Below are 18,149 nucleotides of genomic sequence, written 5' to 3' on the forward strand. Positions count from 1 at the left end.
TTGACCTCATGACATTTTGTGTGGATTCGCTTGTTTCTCAAGTCTGCCAAACTTTTAAAAGTTACCAAAATATTGCAATAGGAACGTTATGGCCCGTACGGGGATCGAACCCGCGACCTTGGCGTTATTAGCACCACGCTCTAACCAACTGAGCTAACCGGCCATGTAGACATCTTAGCTTTATGGGCTTTCCCGCGTGTTGGGTAGTTTGTGTTTATTTTTACACCAGCTGACAGGGTTTTACAACGAATATTGAAGAAACTACATCCCTTAAAAATTGTTACTTGTTTCTGTATATACTGTCGAGGATGTAGATCAAAATTAACAAACAAAGAGCACTTTAATGTAACAAATTAAATTCCGATCAATATTATTTTACCAACAATGAACAGCCCATCCATAAAACACTGCCCCGCTATAAAACCTGTGGGCAGGACCCTGAGCTGCTGTGAAAATGATATCACCGCAACGTGATTCGATCACGCTGCGTTTTGACGTTGAGTCAGATGTCTGTCTGTCCATCCGTCTGATTGGGTCTCTGCCTTATTCTCAGGCCAGGCTTTTTGTTTGCTGGCTGCAGGCCTCGCTCCCCGACTGACTGAACAACTACCGGGCCGTGTGTCAGAATCAATGACTGTGACTGACTGTCTGCCCATTTATGGCCACATTTCTGAGTTCCTGCCTTCGCTCTGTGTCGCAGGCCTGTCTCTGTCCCTTTGGATCACAACACACCCACAAGCTTCACGACTGAACGCAGGTTTGGTCAGTCTGTCCTCGCAGGTCCTTCGGAAGCTAATGATTTTGAACTGAATTATTTTTCCTGAGTGACTTGTGAAGTTTTGTTCAGTGATATGTTTGCGAAAGAGAACGGAGGAAATAGTTAGTGTGCAACTCGACATTTCTCTACATCGGAATAGAAAACGTGATTGGATGGATAGAAGAGGTCTGAAAGGATGGCCGATCGGCTGTGGGTGGCACCGAATTCTGCAGTGGCTGCAGTGGTTCATTACCGGTAATGAAAATGAGGTAATATACCACCACAAGCTGCCGCTGAAAATCATTCAATTTCCCAAACTTGACCCACCGAATCAAATGAAGCTCCGGGGAAAGCTACAAGACAACGCCGGTCTATCGGGCATCGTTTGAAGCAACTGGCAGTTTAAAGTGGCATCTACAGCCATGCAAGTACTGCCACTGCCGCTGCGATCGCCGAATGGTTGAAGCGTTAAATTCAAGATCAAATGGAGTTTTCCTTCGCAGGTTTGATTTCTGCTCGCTGAATTATTGTTTAAAGATCCGTTCAATGCTCAAATGAATGAACTGGATCTAACTCACTTCATTTATCTCTCTCAGAGCATGAGAGATACACGAACGTGGCCGGCGTTTTAATTGGGTGCCCAATGTACTCTTGCAACATTCAAATACAACAAGAAAGAATCTTGCCCAATCTGCAACTAAAATTCTGCGACTTTGCAGAACCACCCATTTATCAGCGACTTTATTTGGATGAATCTCCAGATCTCTCCTTGTCTCTTGTCTCGATGTTGTCCCCTGATGGATTTCTCAGGCTTCCTGGAACGGTAAAGGCTGATCGAACCTGCAACACCAGCAGGGAAAGGTAAAGGAAAAAAAAGATTGAGACGGTCGCAAAAGTAAAGGTGCAACCCAGCTGATAAATTCGTAGCTAATGTCTCCACATTTTTGTCTCTTCGCCCTCACAGTGAAAGGAAACAACAATGTGAGTAAAATATACTTATGGTAACTTGTATACTCTGACGATGCCGAGACAGTTGCCAATGTAGCTTCAGATTAACTAATTCTGAAAAGTATTATTTGAAAAAACAAGTCGTTCATTGTAAACGAATTTAGTAAAGAGAGGCTAATATTGGTGACAGTAAATAGGTAGTGTACAACTTGATATTGCTGCAAATAGGAACAGAAAACGAGATTGGGTGGACAGAAGCGGTTGGAAAGGATAGCCGATCGGCTGAAGACTATGGTGAAATTTTAGACCGGCTGCAGGGCTTTCTAGCAAGCGGTTCGTTGGTCTAGGGGTATGATTCTTGCTTTGGGCGTTTTTCTAAAGGAATATGCGAGAGGTCCCGGGTTCAAATCCCGGACGAGCCCTGTTATCTCATTGCTTTTTCGTGAAAAGTCACCAATTGGATTCTGACATCTTTGCAGTTGTTCGAATTGAATTATATTTGAACTCCAGAGGACAAAGTGCAGAAGTTTCCAAGGCGCAACACACACGGAGTAAAAAAAATGTCTCAAGATGATGTGGAGATTGAAGCTGAATGTGAATTTCCGTCAATTTCGGCGGTCTCATTGATATTAGATGACGGGATCGAGAACCATATATTCAAGTTTGCCGATGACACAAAGATAGACAGAATTATAAGCAGTGTGGATGGAAGAATGAGATTACAGAGAGATATCACAAGATTAAGTGAATGGGCAAAACTGCGGCAAATGGATTTCAACGTAAGCAAGTTTGATGCCGTCCACTTTGGACCTCAAAAAGATAGATCAGAAAACATATTAATGGATGTCACTCCAAAAAATTAACCTTATGACATTTTGTGTGGAATCGCTTGTATCTCAAGTCTGCCAAACTTTTAAAAGTTACCAAAATACGGCAATTGGAACCTTATGGCCCGTACGGGGATCGAACCCGCGACCTTGGCGTTATTAGCACCACGCTCTAACCAACTGAGCTAACCGGCCATGTAGACATCTTAGCTTTATGGGCTTACCCGCGTGTTGGGTAGTTTGTGTTTATTTTTACACCAGCTGACAGGGTTTTCCAACGAATATTGAATAAACCACATCCCTTAAACATTGTTACTGCAGAATTCGGTGCCACCCACAGCCGATCGGCCATCCTTTCAGACCTCTTCTATCCATCCAATCACGTTTTCTATTCCGATGTAGAGAAATGTCGAGTTGCACACGAACTATTTCCTCCCTTCTCTTTCGCAAACATATCACTGAACCAAACTTCACAAGTCACTCAGGAAAAATAATTCAGTTCAAAATCATTAGCTTCCGAAGGACCTGCGAGGACAGACTGACCAAACCTGCGTTCAGTCGTGAAGCTTGTGGGTGTGTTGTGATCCGAAGGGACAGAGACAGGCCTGCGACACAGAGCGAAGGCAGGAACTCAGAAATGTGGCCATAAATGGGCAGACAGTCAGTCACAGTCATTGGTTCTGACACACGTCCCGGTAGTTGTTCAGTCAGTCGGGGAGCGAGGCCTGCAGCCAGCAAACAAAAAGCCTGGCCTGAGAATAAGGCAGAGACCCAATCAGACGGATAGACAGACAGACATCTGACTCAACGTCAAAACGCAGCGTGATCGAATCATGTTGCGGTGATATCATTTTCACAGTAGCTCAGGGTCCTGCCCACAGGTTTTATAGCGGGGCAGTGTTTTATGGATGGGCTGTTCATTGTGAGTAAAATATTATTGATCGGAATTTAATTTGTGACATTAAAGTGCTCTTTGTTTGTTCATTTTGATCTACATCCTCGACAGTATATACAGAAACAAGTAACAATGTTTAAGGGATGTGGTTTATTCAATATTCGTTGCAAAACCCTGTCAGCTGGTGTAAAAATAAACACAAACTACCCAACACGCGGGTAAGCCCATAAAGCTAAAATGTCTACATAGCCGGTTAGCTCAGTTGGTTAGAGCGTGGTGCTAATAACGCCAAGGTCGCGGGTTCGATCCCCGTACGGGCCATAAGGTTCCTATTGCAATATTTAGGTGACTTTTAAAAGTTTCGCGGACTTTGGAAACAAGCGAATCCACACAAAATGTCATGAGGTCAATCTTTTGAAGTAACATCCATTAATATGTTTTCTGATCTATCTTTTTGAGGTCCAAAGTGGACGGCCTCAAACTTGCTTACGTTGAAATTCATTTGCCGTCGTTTTGCCCATTCACTGAATCAAGTAATATCTCTCTGTAATCTAATTCTTCCATCCACACTGCTTATAATTCTGTCTATCTTTGTGTCATCGGCAAACTTGGATATGTGGTTCTCGATCCCGTCATCTAATATCAATGTTCAGTTCCATTCGCAACCCCTCAGATAATGAAGCAGTCCGAGCCTGCATGCAGCAAGACCTGGACAACATCCAGGCTTGGGCTGATAAGTGGCAAGTAACATTCGCGCCAGATAAGTGCCAGTCAATGACCATCTCCAACAAGAGAGAGTCTAACCACCTCCCCTTGACATTCAACGGCATTACCATCGCCGAATCCTCCACCATCAACATCCTGGGGGTCATCATTGACCAGAAACTTAACTGGACCAGCCATACAAATACTGTGGCTACGAGAGCAGGTCAGAGGCTGGGTATTCTGCGGCAGGTGACTCACCTCCTGACTCCCCAAAGCCTTTCCACCATCTACAAGGCACAAGTCAGGAGTGTGATGGAATACTCTCCACTTGCCTGGATGAGTGCAGCTCCAACAGCACTCAAGAAGCTCGACACCATCCAAGATAAAGCAGCCCGCTTGATTGGCACCCCATCCACCACCCTAAACATTCACTCCCTTCACCACCGGCGCACTGTGGCTGCAGTGTGCACCATCCACAGGATGCACTGCAGCAACTCGCCAAGGCTTCTTCGACAGCACCTCCCAAACCGGCGACCTCTACCACCTAGAAGGACAAGGGCAGCAGGCGCATGGGAACAACACCACCTGCACGTTCCCCTCCAAGTCACACACCATCCCGACTTGGAAATATATCGCCGTTCCTTCATTGTCGCTCGGTCAAAATCCTGGAACTCCCTTCCTCACAGCACTGTGGGAGAACCGTCACCACACAGACTGCAGCGATTCAAGAAGGCGGCTCGCCACCACCTTCTCGAGGGCAATTAGGGATGGGCAATAAATGCCGGCTTTGCCAGCGACGCCCACATCCCGTGATCGAATTTTTAAAAAATGAGACCGCCTAAATTGGGGTAAATTCACATTCAGCTTCAATCTCCACATCATCTTGAGACATTTTATTTACTCCGTGTGTGTTGCGCCTTGGAAACTTTTGTACTTTGTCCTCTGGAGCTCAAATATAATTCAATTCGAACAACTGCAAAGATGTGAGAATCCAATTGGTGACTTTTCACTAAAAAGCAGTGAGATAACAGGGTTCGTCCGGGATTTGAACTCGGGACCTCTCGCATATTCTATTAGAAAAACGCCCTAAGCGAGAATCATACCCCTAGACCAACGAAGCGCTTGCTAGAAAGCCCTGCAGCCGGTCTAAAATTTCACCATTGTCTTCAGCCGATCGGCTATCCTTTCCAACCGCTTCTGTCCACCCAATCTCGTTTTCTATTCCAAAATACAGCAATATCAAGTTGTACACTACCTATTTCCAGTCACCAATATTAGCCTCTCTTTACTAAATTCGTTTACAATGTACGACTTGTTTTTTCAAATAATACTTTTCAGAATTAGTTAATCTGAAGGTACATTGGCATCTGTCTCGGCATCATCAGAGTATACAAGCTACCATAAGTATATTTTACTCACATTGCTGTTTTCTTTCACTGTGAGGGCGAAGAGACAAAAATGTGGAGACATTAGCTCCGAATTTATCAGCTGGGTTGCACCTTTACTTTTCCGACCGTCTCATTCTTTATTTTCTTCACCTTTCCCTGCTGGTGTTGCAGGTTAGATCAGCCTTTACCGTTCCAGGAAGCCTGAGAAGTCCATCAGGGGACAACATGGAGACAAGAGACATGGAGAGGTAGAGAGATTCATGTAAATAAAGTCGAGTATAAATGGGTGGTTCTGCAAAGTACCAGAATTTTAGTTGCAGATTGGGCAAGATTCTTTCTTGTGTATTTGAATTTTGCAAGAGTACATTGGGCACCCAATTCAAAGCGCCGGCCACGCTCGAGTATCTCTCATGCTCTGAGAGAGATAAATGAAGTGACTTAGATCCAGTTCATTCATTTGAGCATTGAACGGATCTTTAAACAATAATTCAGCGAGCAGAAATCAAACCTGCGAAGGAAAACTCCATTTGATCTTGATTTTAACGCTTCAACCACTCGTCGATCGCAGCGGCACATGGCAGTACTTGCATGGCTGTAGATGCCACTTTAAACTGCCAGTTGCTTCAAACGATGCCCGATAGACCGGCGTTGTCTTGTAGCTTTCCCACGAGCTTCATTTGATTCGGTGGGTCAAGTTTGGGAAATGGAATGATTTTCACCGGCAGCTTGTGGTAGTATATTACCTCATTTTCATTACCGGTAATGAACCACTGCAGCCACTGCAGAATTCGGTGCCACCCACAGCCGATCGGCCATCCTTTCAGACCTCTTCTATCCATCCAATCACGTTTTCTATTCCGATGTAGAGAAATGTCGAGTTGCACACTAACTATTTCCTCCCTTCTCTTTCGCAAACATATCACTGAACAAAACTTCACAAGGCACTCAGGAAAAATAATTCAGTTCAAAATCATTAGCTTCCGAAGGACCTGCGAGGACAGACTGACCAAACCTGCGTTCAGTCGTGAAGCTTGTGGGTGTGTTGTCATCCTAATGGACAGAGAAAGGCCTGCGACACAGAGCGAAGGCAGGAACTCAGAAATGTGGCCATAAATGGGCAGACAGTCAGTCACAGTCATTGATTCTGACACACGGCCCGGTCGTTGTTCAGTCAGTCGGGGAGCGAGGCCTGCAGCCAGCAAACAAAAAGCCTGGCCTGAGAATAAGGCAGAGACCCAATCAGACGGATAAACAGACAGACAGATAGACAGACAGACATCTGACTCAACGTCAAAACGCAGCCTGATCGAATCACGTTGCGGTGATATCATTTTCACAGTAGCTCAGGGTCCTGCCCACAGGTTTTATCGCGGGGCAGTGTTTTATGGATGGGCTGTTCATTGTTCGTAAAATAATATTGATCGGAATTTAATTTGTTACATTAAAGTGCTCTTTGTTTGTTAATTTTGATCTACATCATCGACAATGTATACAGAAACAAGTAACAATGTTTCAGGGATGTGGTGTAATCAACATTCGTCCAAAAACCCCGTCAGCCGGTTCAAAAATAAACACAAACTACCCAACACGTGGGTAAGCCCATAAAGCTAAGATGTATGCATCGTCGGTTAGCTCAGTTGGCGAGAGCGTGGTGTTAATAACGCCAAGGTCGCGGGTTCGATCCCTGTTCTGACCATAAGGTTCCTATTGCAATATTTTGGTAACTTTTAAAAGTTTGGCAGACTTCAGAAACAAGCGAATCCACACAAAATGTCATAAGGTTAATTTTTTGGAGTGACATCCATTAATATGTTTTCTGATCTATCTTTTTGAGGTCCAAAGTGGACGGCCTCACACTTGCTTACGTTGAAATCCATTTGCCGCAGTTTTGCCCATTCACTTTATCTCGTAATATCTCTCTGTAATCTCATTCTTCCATCTGCACTGCTTATAATTCTGTCTATTTTTGTGTCATCTCTCTCTATGTTGGCGGAATCCATAATGAGGGGTTTTAATCTTGAAATTGGAGACAGACCAATCAGGCAAGAAATCAGGAATTACTTTAGCAAACAAAATACGGCCGAAAGCTGGAACTCTCTCGGCCAAAAGGATGTGGATTGTGGCTCAATTCAAATTTTCAAGACTGATATTGATAGGTCATTTCTCGGTTTGGGTTCCAAGGGATATGTGTCCAAGGCGGGGAAGGAGAGTTGAGTTGCAGATCACGTCATGATCGAATTGAATGGCACAGCAGGAAGAGGGGCTGAATGGCCCTCTCCTGTTCCGATGTTCCTTTTCAGCTCAGCGTGGTGCTGAATGACGTGCAAAAGGCATCAGACTGACTCCAGAATGAAAATCAGGTGCACAGAAGGAGAAACCCTGAGATTGCAGAACGAACTGAACCCCTGCAGCAAAGCCAACAGCTGTCTCTCTACAATAATAGAATGGGAAGAACTTTAGTAACCAGCCCGGCTAGCTCAGTCGGTAGAGCATGAGACTCTTAATCTGAGGGTTGTGGGTTCGAGCCCCACGTTGGGCGATTTGTGTTCTATTTTTCACAATGGGTAATAAATTTTCAAATTGCAACCTCTTTTCTCGAGTTCATGAAATCCAGTTCAAAAACAGACACAACACTGAGCTGTGTGAAATGAAACCTTGAGCGTTGCCAAATATCCAGTCCCTCCCGATTCTACCTTCTCATTCCCTCCAGATGGGACACGGCAGATTATCGGTTCAATCGGCTTCATTTATTGCTGTTATCAAAAATGTTGAATGTTAGAAATTGTAATATTTAGAAGATGACATCTCTGGATCCATTCGCCTCTCTGATACATCCTGAGCCCCCCTTACCCTCTTTGATTCTCGCTGAGCTCCATAACTTCTCTGATACACTCTGTCTCTGACCTCAGAGAGTCCATGATCATCTTTGAACCTTGTCAGCGTTCTTTATCTTCTCTCATACCCACTGAGTGCCCCTTACACAGATCTGCCCTGAGCCCCCTTACACTCTCTCAGACTCGGCAGTCCTTCCCCTCTCTCAGTTCTTAATGTACTCTCCGATGCCCTCTGACAGTCCCTTCCCTTCTCTGAGCCCCCTGACACTTTCTGATGACATCTGACTATCCCTTCCCCGCTCTGAGATCCCCTTGCACTCTCTGATACCTTCTGACAGTCCCTTCCCCTCTCTGAGATCCCCTTGCCCCGATGGATCGCCAGTAAGAAGCCATTAGGCTCCCTGATACATTCTCAGAAACCATTACCCTCCCTGATATCCAAGTGCGATGTAATTTTACAGGTGGATCGACCGGTCTGTGTTAAGGATTCGATCCAGAATTTGTTCGGTCGCTGCTACTTCGGACTCTCGGAATCTGAGAGCTCTATCGGCGATCCTTACCGATCTGCTACTATAAACTGGGTGTGGGTGTATGAGCGCGCTGTTGCTTTATAAACCGAATGAGTTTATATATGAGTGCGATGTTTATATATGAACTGTGGGTGTATATATATGAGTGCGATGTTTATATATGAACTGTGAGTGAGTATAAATGAGCCACAGCAATGTGGTTGATTCTTCATTGCCCTCTGAAAAGGCCTAGCAAGCCACTCAGTTGTAAAATCTCGCTAATAAAAGTCATGATAAGAATAAAACCGGACGGACCACCCGGCATCGGACCACTAGGCACCGGAGACGACAAAGGCAAACCAAGCCCAGTCGACCCTGCAAAGTCCTCCTCACTAACATCTGGGGACTTGTGCCAAAATTGGGAGAGCTGTCCCACTGACTAGTCAAGCAACAGCCTGACATAGCCATACTTACAGAATCATACCTTTCAGCCAACGTCCCAGATTCTTCCATCACCATCCCTGTGCATGTCCTGTCCCACCGGCAGGACAGACCGACCAGAGGTGGCGGTGCAGTGATATCCAGTCAGGAGGGAGTGGCCCTGGGAGTCCTCAACATTGACTCTGGACCCCATGAAATCTCATGGCATCAGGTCAAACAAGTGCAAGAAAAGCTCCTGCAGATTACCACCAATCGCCCTCCCTCAGCTGATGAATCAGTCCTCCTCCATGTTGAACACCACTTGGGGGAAGCACTGAGGGTAGCAAGGGCACAGGATGTACTCTAGATGGAGGACTTCAATGTCCATCACCAAGAGTGGCTCGGTCGTATCACTGCTGACTGAGCTGGCAGAGGCCCGAAGGACATAGCTGCCAGACTGGAACTGCGGCAGATGGTGAGAGAACCAACACGAGGGAAAAAGTTACTTGACCTCGTCGTCACCAATCTACCTGTCGCAAATGCATCTGTCCATGACAGTATTGGTAGGAGTGACCACCGCACCGTCCTCGTGGAGACGAAGTCCCGTCTTCGCACTGAGGATACCATCCAACATGTTGTGTGGCACTACCACCGTGCTAAATGGGATAGATTCAGAACAGATGTCGCAGCTCAAAACTGGGCATCCATGAGGTGTTGCGGGCCATCAACAGCAGCAGAATCGTATTCCAGCATAATCTGTAATATCTTGGCCCGGCATATTACTCACTCTACCATTAATAAACAAGCCAGGGGATCAACCCTGGTTCAATGTGGAGTGCATAAGAGCATGCCAGGAACAGCACCAGGCGTACCTAAAAATTAGGTTCCAACCCAGTGAAGCTACAATTCAGGACTACATGCATGCTAAACAGCGGAAGCAACATGCCATAGACAGAGCTAAGCGAATCCACAATCAACGGATCACATTAAAGCTCTGCAGTCCTGCCACATCCAGTCGTGAATGGTGGTGGACAATTAAACAACTAACGGGAGGAGGAGGCTGTGTAAACATCCCCATCCTCAATGATGGCAGAATCCAGCACGTAAGTGCAAAAGACAAGGCTGAAGCGTTTGCAACCATCTTCAGGAAGAAGTGCCGAGTGGATGATCCATCTCAGCTTCCTCCCGATATCTCCACCATCACAGAAGCCAGTCTTCAGCCAATTCGAATCACTCCACGTGATATCAAGAAACGGCTGAGTGCACTTGATACAGCAAAGGCTATGGGCCCCGACAACATCCCGGCTGTAGTGTTGAAGACTTGTGCTCCAGAACGAGCTGCACCTCTAGCCAAACTATTCCAGTACAGCTACAACACTGGCATCTACCCGACAACGAGGAAAATTGCCCAGGTATGTGCTGTCCACAAAAAGCAGGACAAATCCAATCCGGCCAATTACCGCCCCATCAGTCTACTATCAATCATCAGCAAAGTGATGGAAGGTGTCGTCGACAGTGCGATCAAGCGGCACTTACTCACCAATAACCTGCTCACCGATGCTCTGTTTGGGGTCCGCCAGGACCACTCGGCTGCAGACCTCATTACAGCCTTGGTCCAAACATGGACAAAAGAGCTGAATTCCAGAGGTGAGGTGAGAGTGACTGCCCTTCATTTCAAGGCAGCATTTGACCGAGTGTGGCACCAAGGAGCTCCAGTAAAATTGAAGTCAATGGGAATCAGGGGGAAAACTCTCCAGTGGCTGGTGTCATACTTAGCAAAAAGGAAGATTGTAGTGGTTGTTGGAGGCCAAACATCTCAGCCCCAGGACATTGCTGCAGGAGTTCCTCAGGGCAGTGTCCTCGGCCCAACCATCTTCAGCTGCTTCATCAATGACCTCCCCTCCATCATAAGGTCAGAAATGTGGATGTTCGCTGATGATTGCAAAGTGTTCAGTTCCATTCGTAACCTCTCAAATAACGAAGCAGTCCGAGCCGGCATGCAGCAAGACCTGGACAACACCCAGGCTTGGGCTCATCAGTGGCATGTAACATTGGCGCCAGATAAGGGCCAGGCAATGACTATCTCCTACAAGCGACAGTCTAACCACCTGCCCTTGACATTCAACGGCATTACCATCGCCGAATCCCCCACCATCAACATCCTGGGGCTCACCATTGACGAGAAACTTAACTGGACCATCCATATAAATACTGTGGCTGCAAGAGCAGGTCAGAGGCTAGATATTCTGCGGCGAGTGACTCACCTCCTGACCCCCCAAAGCCTTTCTACCATCTGCAAGTCACAAATCAGGAGTGTGATGGAATACTCTCCACTCGCCTGGATGAGTGCAGCTCAACAACACATTTGAAGCTCGACACCATCCAGGACAAAGCAGCCCGCTTGATTGGCACCTCATCCACCACCCTAAACATTCACTCCCTTCACCACCGGCGCACAGTGGCTGCAGTGTGGACCATCCACAGGATGCAGTGCAGCAACTCGCCAAGGCTTCTTCGACAGCACCTCCCAAACCCGCGACCTCTACCACCTAGAAGGACAAGGGCAGCAGGCGCATGGGAACAACACCACCTGCACGTTCCCCGCCAAGTCACACACCATCCCGACTTGGAAATATATCGCCGTTCCTTCATCGTCGCTGGTTCAAAATCCTGGAACTCCCTTCCTAACAGCACTGTGGGAGAAGCTTCTCCGCACGGACTGCAGCAGTTCTGGAAGGCCAATTAGGGATGGGCAATAAATGCTGGCCTCGCCAGCGACGCCCACATCGCATGCACGAATAAAAAAAATGCGATTTTAATATATAAGCTGTGGGTGACTATCAATGAATGCGCTATTTATATATGAGCTGTGGGTGAGTGTATATGAATGCAATGTTTATATATGAACTGTGGGTGTTTATATATGCGTGCGATGTTTATATATGAAATGTGGGTATGTATATATGAGTGCGATGTTGATATATGGACTGTGGATTTGTATATGTGGGTGCGATGTTGATATATGAACTGTCGATGTATATATAGGTGTGCGATGTTTAAATATGAACTGTGGGTGAGTGTCTTTGAGTGAGATGTTTATATACGAACAGTGGATGTGTATATATGAGTGCAGTATTGACATATGAACTGTGGGTGTGCATATATGAGTGCGATGTTTATATATGAACTGTGGGGTGTGTATATATGAGTGTGATGTTTATATATGAACTGTGGGTGTGTATATATGAGTGCGATGTTTATATATGAACTGTGGGTATGTATATATGAGTGCGATGTTTATATATGAACTGTGAGTGTGGATATATGAGTGCGATGTTTATATATGAACTGTGGGGATGTATATATGAGTGCGATGTTTATATATGAACTGGGGATGTATTTCTATGAGTGCAGTATTGACATATGAACTGTGGGTGTGTATATATGAGTGTGGTGTTTATCTATGGACTGTGGTTGGGTATATATGAGTGTGATGTTTATATATGAAGTGCAGTAATGAACAGTAAGGCGTCGCTGGGGTGATATTTTCTTGCAAGACAATGGCGAAAAGTTACATTTGCTTTGGTGTCCCAATAGCTCAGTCGCGGTTGCATTCGACTGAAAACTTAAAGGTCTTTGGTGTCATCCAGTGTTTGGCAGTTTTTGGTTATTTAGCTTCTTCTTCTTTGGGTCGATTCTCACATTTATTTGCAGTGAAATTTTATCCCCGCCACTGAAGGATTGGGGATGGAACAGAGAGACATCAACGATGGGAAATATTTATATCGTCTGCATTTGGTTTTTATTTCTCTGTTACGTTCTGCCTTTTCCTCTTGGTTTTTCCTCTCTCGGTGCCGGGTGACCATTTGATTTGATGCATTTGTTCTAAACTGATCCTTTTTCCACATCTCGGGGCGGTCGGACCCGCTCTGTCTTTCTGTTGTTGCTGATGATCATTAATGGGAACAGGCCGCGAGTTAAACGTTTCTCTGCAAACCGGAGAAAGAAAAAGAAAAATAAAGACTTGTTTCTCCGGCCCAGGGGTAAAGTTACAATGGATGTTATTCAATAAAATTGTCCCGTGAATTTGTCTGTGGATCTGATTGTAAAGCTTGGATTTTAAAATTACGAATACCCAAAACAAAGCCCCTTATCAACCCATACAGGAATCAAACCCGCGATCACGACATTGTGGCATGTTTTACTCTAGCAAGCTGTCCAACCAGTCTCCTAAAATGCAGTCTGAAAAGCGTTTCACATACAAAACAAATCATTATTAAACTTGTGACTGTCACTCGGTAACCACGTTGGCGTCTCTTTCAGTCTGCAACAGAATGTTATAGGTTGGTTAATGGTGTTTACAGAAATATTCTTCTTTTCGTCGAGTTTATTTGGTTTCATGCAATTAATTTTTGAGGTGTGAACGCCGAATCATAACCACGAGCCCACCAGGCACCTGCACGGACAGTTCACCCAATCCGGTTACTTTGATGATCTGCCCTACTCTGCTAGAAAAACAATAGGATGAACAGCCCTTGCCTGTGAAAAGGTGTCCTCTCCCCTTGATCAAACTAATGTGTGCAATTGATGAACTGGAGTGAATTGCGCTCGAAGCAGATCTGGAAAATGCGCAATGCAGCCGCACAGGAATTCCAAATCCACTCTCCGTGGAGGAAAAGGAGTGACAGAAACAGAAGGAGATGCCACGTGAAAGATTTGGACCCGTACCTGCTGCATGAGACTTTAAATGTTGTCAGCCTTTAACTGTAGCTCACAGTGTCAGAACAGTCATTTTTATCATTTGCCTTTTATGTATCTTCTTGTACTGCATCTCTTCAATATCCCCGGGTTGTTACAGCACTGCTTTCTTCAAATTAAGTCCCATTGAGAAAACATACACGATTTCGAACCAAAGCGAGGTGTGTGAGATTGGAAGGAGAGTGTGAGTGGGGATCATGGGCCCGTGCTTGCGTGAATATTGGAAATAGAAACAGAGACATCCGCTGCTTGTTGGAGTATTTCACCTCACTTTTCCATTTCACGCGCAGGCCTACCCGCACTCGGTACTGACATGGCCTGAACAAGTCTTTCGTGTTCTCACAGAAAATGCCACTTTGTGCGAGCACTCTGTCCGGCCTGGGCTGCAATGAGGTAGGACACTGGGAGTATTCAATTAATGAAATCAGTACTTCAAACAGAAAACATTCTTCACTCACTCATCCTGATACATTAGGGTCTCTACAGTTGAATTATTGTTCCATTCATTGGAACTTGGGAACATGAGTAAGCCATTCAGCCCCTCGAGCGTCCAGGTTAATACATCCTTCCTGAGGTGGGTGCCCGGAACTGAATGCAATCCTCCAGATGGGGTCTCACCAGAGCTCTGTGCAGCTGTAACATAACATCCACCCCTTGTTTTCCAGCCCTCTTGAGATAAACGGGGAGAGTCAGAGCTCAAGAGAGAAAGCGAGAGTGAGCAAATGGGAGCGAGAGAGAGGACTATGCATTGCACAAACCGTCGATGTGTCGATTTCTCAGGAGCGCTATGAATCCCCACTGAGCTTTTGAACCACTTACTGCACCGCAGCAAGAGTTTCAAAGCAGCATATGGGTAACGTTAAATAACCTAATCGACAGCCGATTTGTGGTGCCATGGGTAGCACGTGGGACTTCTTCTTATCACTGCAAAGGTTGTGTGTCCGAATCTCACCATCGTTGAATTTTAGTTCAGGGTTCGGTGATTTCGGCGCTGGGAAGTGAAATTTTGCAGCAAAACCGCAACAGGATCATTAATGCCCGTCAAGGAAGGGAAACAACTCCCTCCACTTCCTCTGATACAAGTGGCTCCAGTCCCACCCGAATTTATAATGCTTAATCCTCTCTGAGCTGGATTGGTGAAACACTCTCAAGATGGAGGCTCATCATCTGTTCACCGCAAAAGTCAATCTGCTGGACTTCCGGCTCTGTCAGACTGCATGTTCCTTCAGAAAGTTTTCCAACTGGACACATTCATCCTGCTGCCTGTGAGCATTGGTGCTTGAGGGGTAGAATTCTTGCTTGCAGTAATTCTATTCCTGTGAAAGTAGCTCCTGAACATCGCAAGATGGAAAGTATCGTGACTGAGCGGTCGAACGCGCAGGGTGAAAGCTCAAGCTAAATCCCATAATTTGTAGATGGATCAAAATCATAGTTTGCGGCTCCAATACCGCAGCCTCCCTCCTGTAAACTAATAACACTAAATATCTCATCTGATATTGCAACAAGAGGAACCACGTGGCGATACAAATAATTGATGCATTTTGGAACACTCAATTATACGTTCAGCTCCGTTCGAAATGTTCACAAGGAAAAGGATTCGTTGACCAAGGTGAGACTCGACGAACAACCTCGCCATTTCCCGACCCTGTACGGTTATACAAGAACCGCGCACTGACTGATTGCGCTGCTGGAGCCCGGTCACTTTGATCACCTCTCCTCCTCTGCTGCAAAGAATCTTAAGGTGAGAGACCCTTTCCTGTGGAAACGTGTCCTGTCCCCGTGATGAAAATAATATCTGCACTTTCATTTTCAGCTTCTTTCACATTCTCTGCTCCATCGCACTATAATCGGGTTTTCTGTGAACAGATCAAAATAAACTTTGGCAGAAATTCTAACAGCAGTGGGATTCAAACCCACGCCTCTATAGAAATTAAATTTAACACCTTAGACCGCGAGGCCGCGCTACCATAATGTCACAGTAATGTTTAAAGTGCTGTTTAAGGCTCAAATAAATGAATTGAAGCTAATTGACCGCATTTACCCCGTGCTCGGGTTGTTCTTAGATCAGAGAACGTTAAGAGGTGATTTGATCGAAGTGTTCAAAATCATGAAGGGTTGGAATAAATAAATAAAGAGAAACTGTTCCCATTGGCGGAAGGGTCGAGAACCAGAGGACACAGATTTAAGGTGATTGGCAAAAGAACCAAAGGCGACATAAGGAAACACTTCTTTACCCAGCGAGTAGTTGTAATCTGGAATGCGCTGATTGAAAGGTGGCTTTCAAAAAGGAATTGGATAAATACTTGAAGGGAAATAAATTCAGGGCTAACTGGAAGGAGCGGGGGAATGGGACTATCTTGATTGCTTTAACAACGAGCCGGCACGAGCTCGATGGGACGAATGGCCTCCTTCTCTGCTGTAACCATTTTATGATTCTATGATTCTGTTTATAATCTTTATTTTCTTTGCATGCATTTCTCTATCTCTCCCTGTCTCTGTCTCTTGTGTTGTCCTCTGATGGACTTCTCAGGCTTCCTTAAACGGCGATGCCTGATCGATCCTGCAACACCAGCAGAGAAGGTTAAAGAAAGGTTGAGACGGTAGGAAAAGTAAAGGTGCAACCCAGCTGCTGCAGTCAATGTCTAAACATTAAGATCTCTTCGCTCTCACAGTGAAACTACGCATCAATTTGTTTAAAGTGTTCTTATGGTATAGTGTATATTATCACCATGCCGAGACAGACGGCAATTATATCAAAGAATCATAGAATCATTAAAATTTACGTTAGCGGAGGCCATTCGGCCCATCATGTTTGTACCGGCCGGAAAATAGATATCCAGCATCAACCGACTTACCAGCGTTTAGTCCGTAGTCTTGTAGGTTACGGCTCTTCAAGTGCATATTGATGTGCTTTTTAAACCCGATTAGTGTTTCTGCTTCTCCCAACCTCTCAGGCAGTGAGTTCCAGACCCTCACCACCCGCTGGGTGGAAAAAAAATCCCCTCTGCTTCACTCTAATCCTTCTACCAATTACCTTAAATCTATGACCCTTTTTATTGAACTCTCTGCTACGTGAATCAGGTCCTTCCTATCCACTCTATCGAGGCCCGTGATAATTTTATACTCCTCAATTAAATCTTCCCTCAGCCTCGTCGGTTCCAGAGAAAACAACCTCAGCCTATCCAATCTATCCTCATAGCCAAAATTCTCCACTCTTCGCAACATCGTCGTAAATCTCTGTACCATTTCTAGTGTAGTCCCATCTTTCCTGTAATGTGGTGACCAAAACTGTACGCAATACTCCAGCTATGGCCGAACTAGTGTTTTATTCAGTTCCAGAATAACCTCCCTGCTCTTACGTTCTATGCCTCGGCTAATAAAGCAAAGTATCCTTTATACCTTTTTAACCACCTTAACCACCTCTCCTCTTACCTTCAGGGATCTGTGGACATGCACTCCAAGGTCCGTCTTTTTATTGACACCCCTCAGTATCCTCCAAAGCAATGTAGTTTCCGAGCAACTGATTCTGAAACGTCTTGCTTGATCATATAAGTCGTAGAGACGAAACCAATTCAGTAAAGGGAAACTAATATTGGTGACTGGAAATAGCTAGTGTACAACTTGATATTGCTGTATACCGGAATAGAAAACGAGATTGGATGGACAGAAGATGTCTGAAAGGGTAGCCGATCGGCTATGGGTGACAGCGAAAGTTTACACTGGCTGCATGATGTAAGCAACAGCGTCTGGTTGGTTTAGATGTATGATTCTTGTTTCGGGGGCTTTGGTTGATTAATATCCGAGAAATCCCGGGCTCAAATCCCCGATAAGCTCTTGCTGTTCCGCTACGTTGAGTGTAAAATTCACCAATTAGCTTCTGACATCTTTTCAGTGTTCCTGTTGGTAGGATTAAAGTGCATGCTTGAGCTCCAGAGGACAGAGTGCTGAAGTTTCCAAAGTGCAACACATGTGAAGTAAATAAAATGTCTCAAGATGATGCAGAGATTGATGCTGAATGTGAATCTCCCCCTCTTCAGGCGGTCTCATTGATTTTAGATGACGGGATAGAGAGCGACATATGGAAGTTTGCCGATGACACCAAAATGGG

The 18,149-nt window shown here is 45.3% G+C and overlaps 4 non-coding genes across 4 annotated transcripts; 2 read left to right on the top strand and 2 right to left on the bottom strand.

Moving 5' to 3' along the window:
* Window positions 1–89: 89 nt before the first annotated feature.
* On the bottom strand, window positions 90–163 carry trnai-aau (transfer RNA isoleucine (anticodon AAU)). Its single transcript has one exon. It is a non-coding gene; the product is annotated as a tRNA-Ile (tRNA).
* Window positions 164–2,653: 2,490 nt separating this feature from the next.
* trnai-aau (transfer RNA isoleucine (anticodon AAU)) lies at window positions 2,654–2,727 on the bottom strand. The gene has a single exon. It is a non-coding gene; the product is annotated as a tRNA-Ile (tRNA).
* Window positions 2,728–3,674: 947 nt separating this feature from the next.
* Window positions 3,675–3,748, top strand: trnai-aau (transfer RNA isoleucine (anticodon AAU)). Its single transcript has one exon. It is a non-coding gene; the product is annotated as a tRNA-Ile (tRNA).
* A 4,238-nt stretch (window positions 3,749–7,986) lies between these two features.
* trnak-cuu (transfer RNA lysine (anticodon CUU)) lies at window positions 7,987–8,059 on the top strand. Its single transcript has one exon. It is a non-coding gene; the product is annotated as a tRNA-Lys (tRNA).
* The last annotated feature ends 10,090 nt before the right edge of the window (window positions 8,060–18,149 follow it).

This window comes from Heptranchias perlo, chromosome 20 (assembly GCF_035084215.1).
Source record: "Heptranchias perlo isolate sHepPer1 chromosome 20, sHepPer1.hap1, whole genome shotgun sequence".
In the NCBI taxonomy this organism is placed as follows: Eukaryota; Metazoa; Chordata; class Chondrichthyes; order Hexanchiformes; family Hexanchidae; genus Heptranchias; species Heptranchias perlo.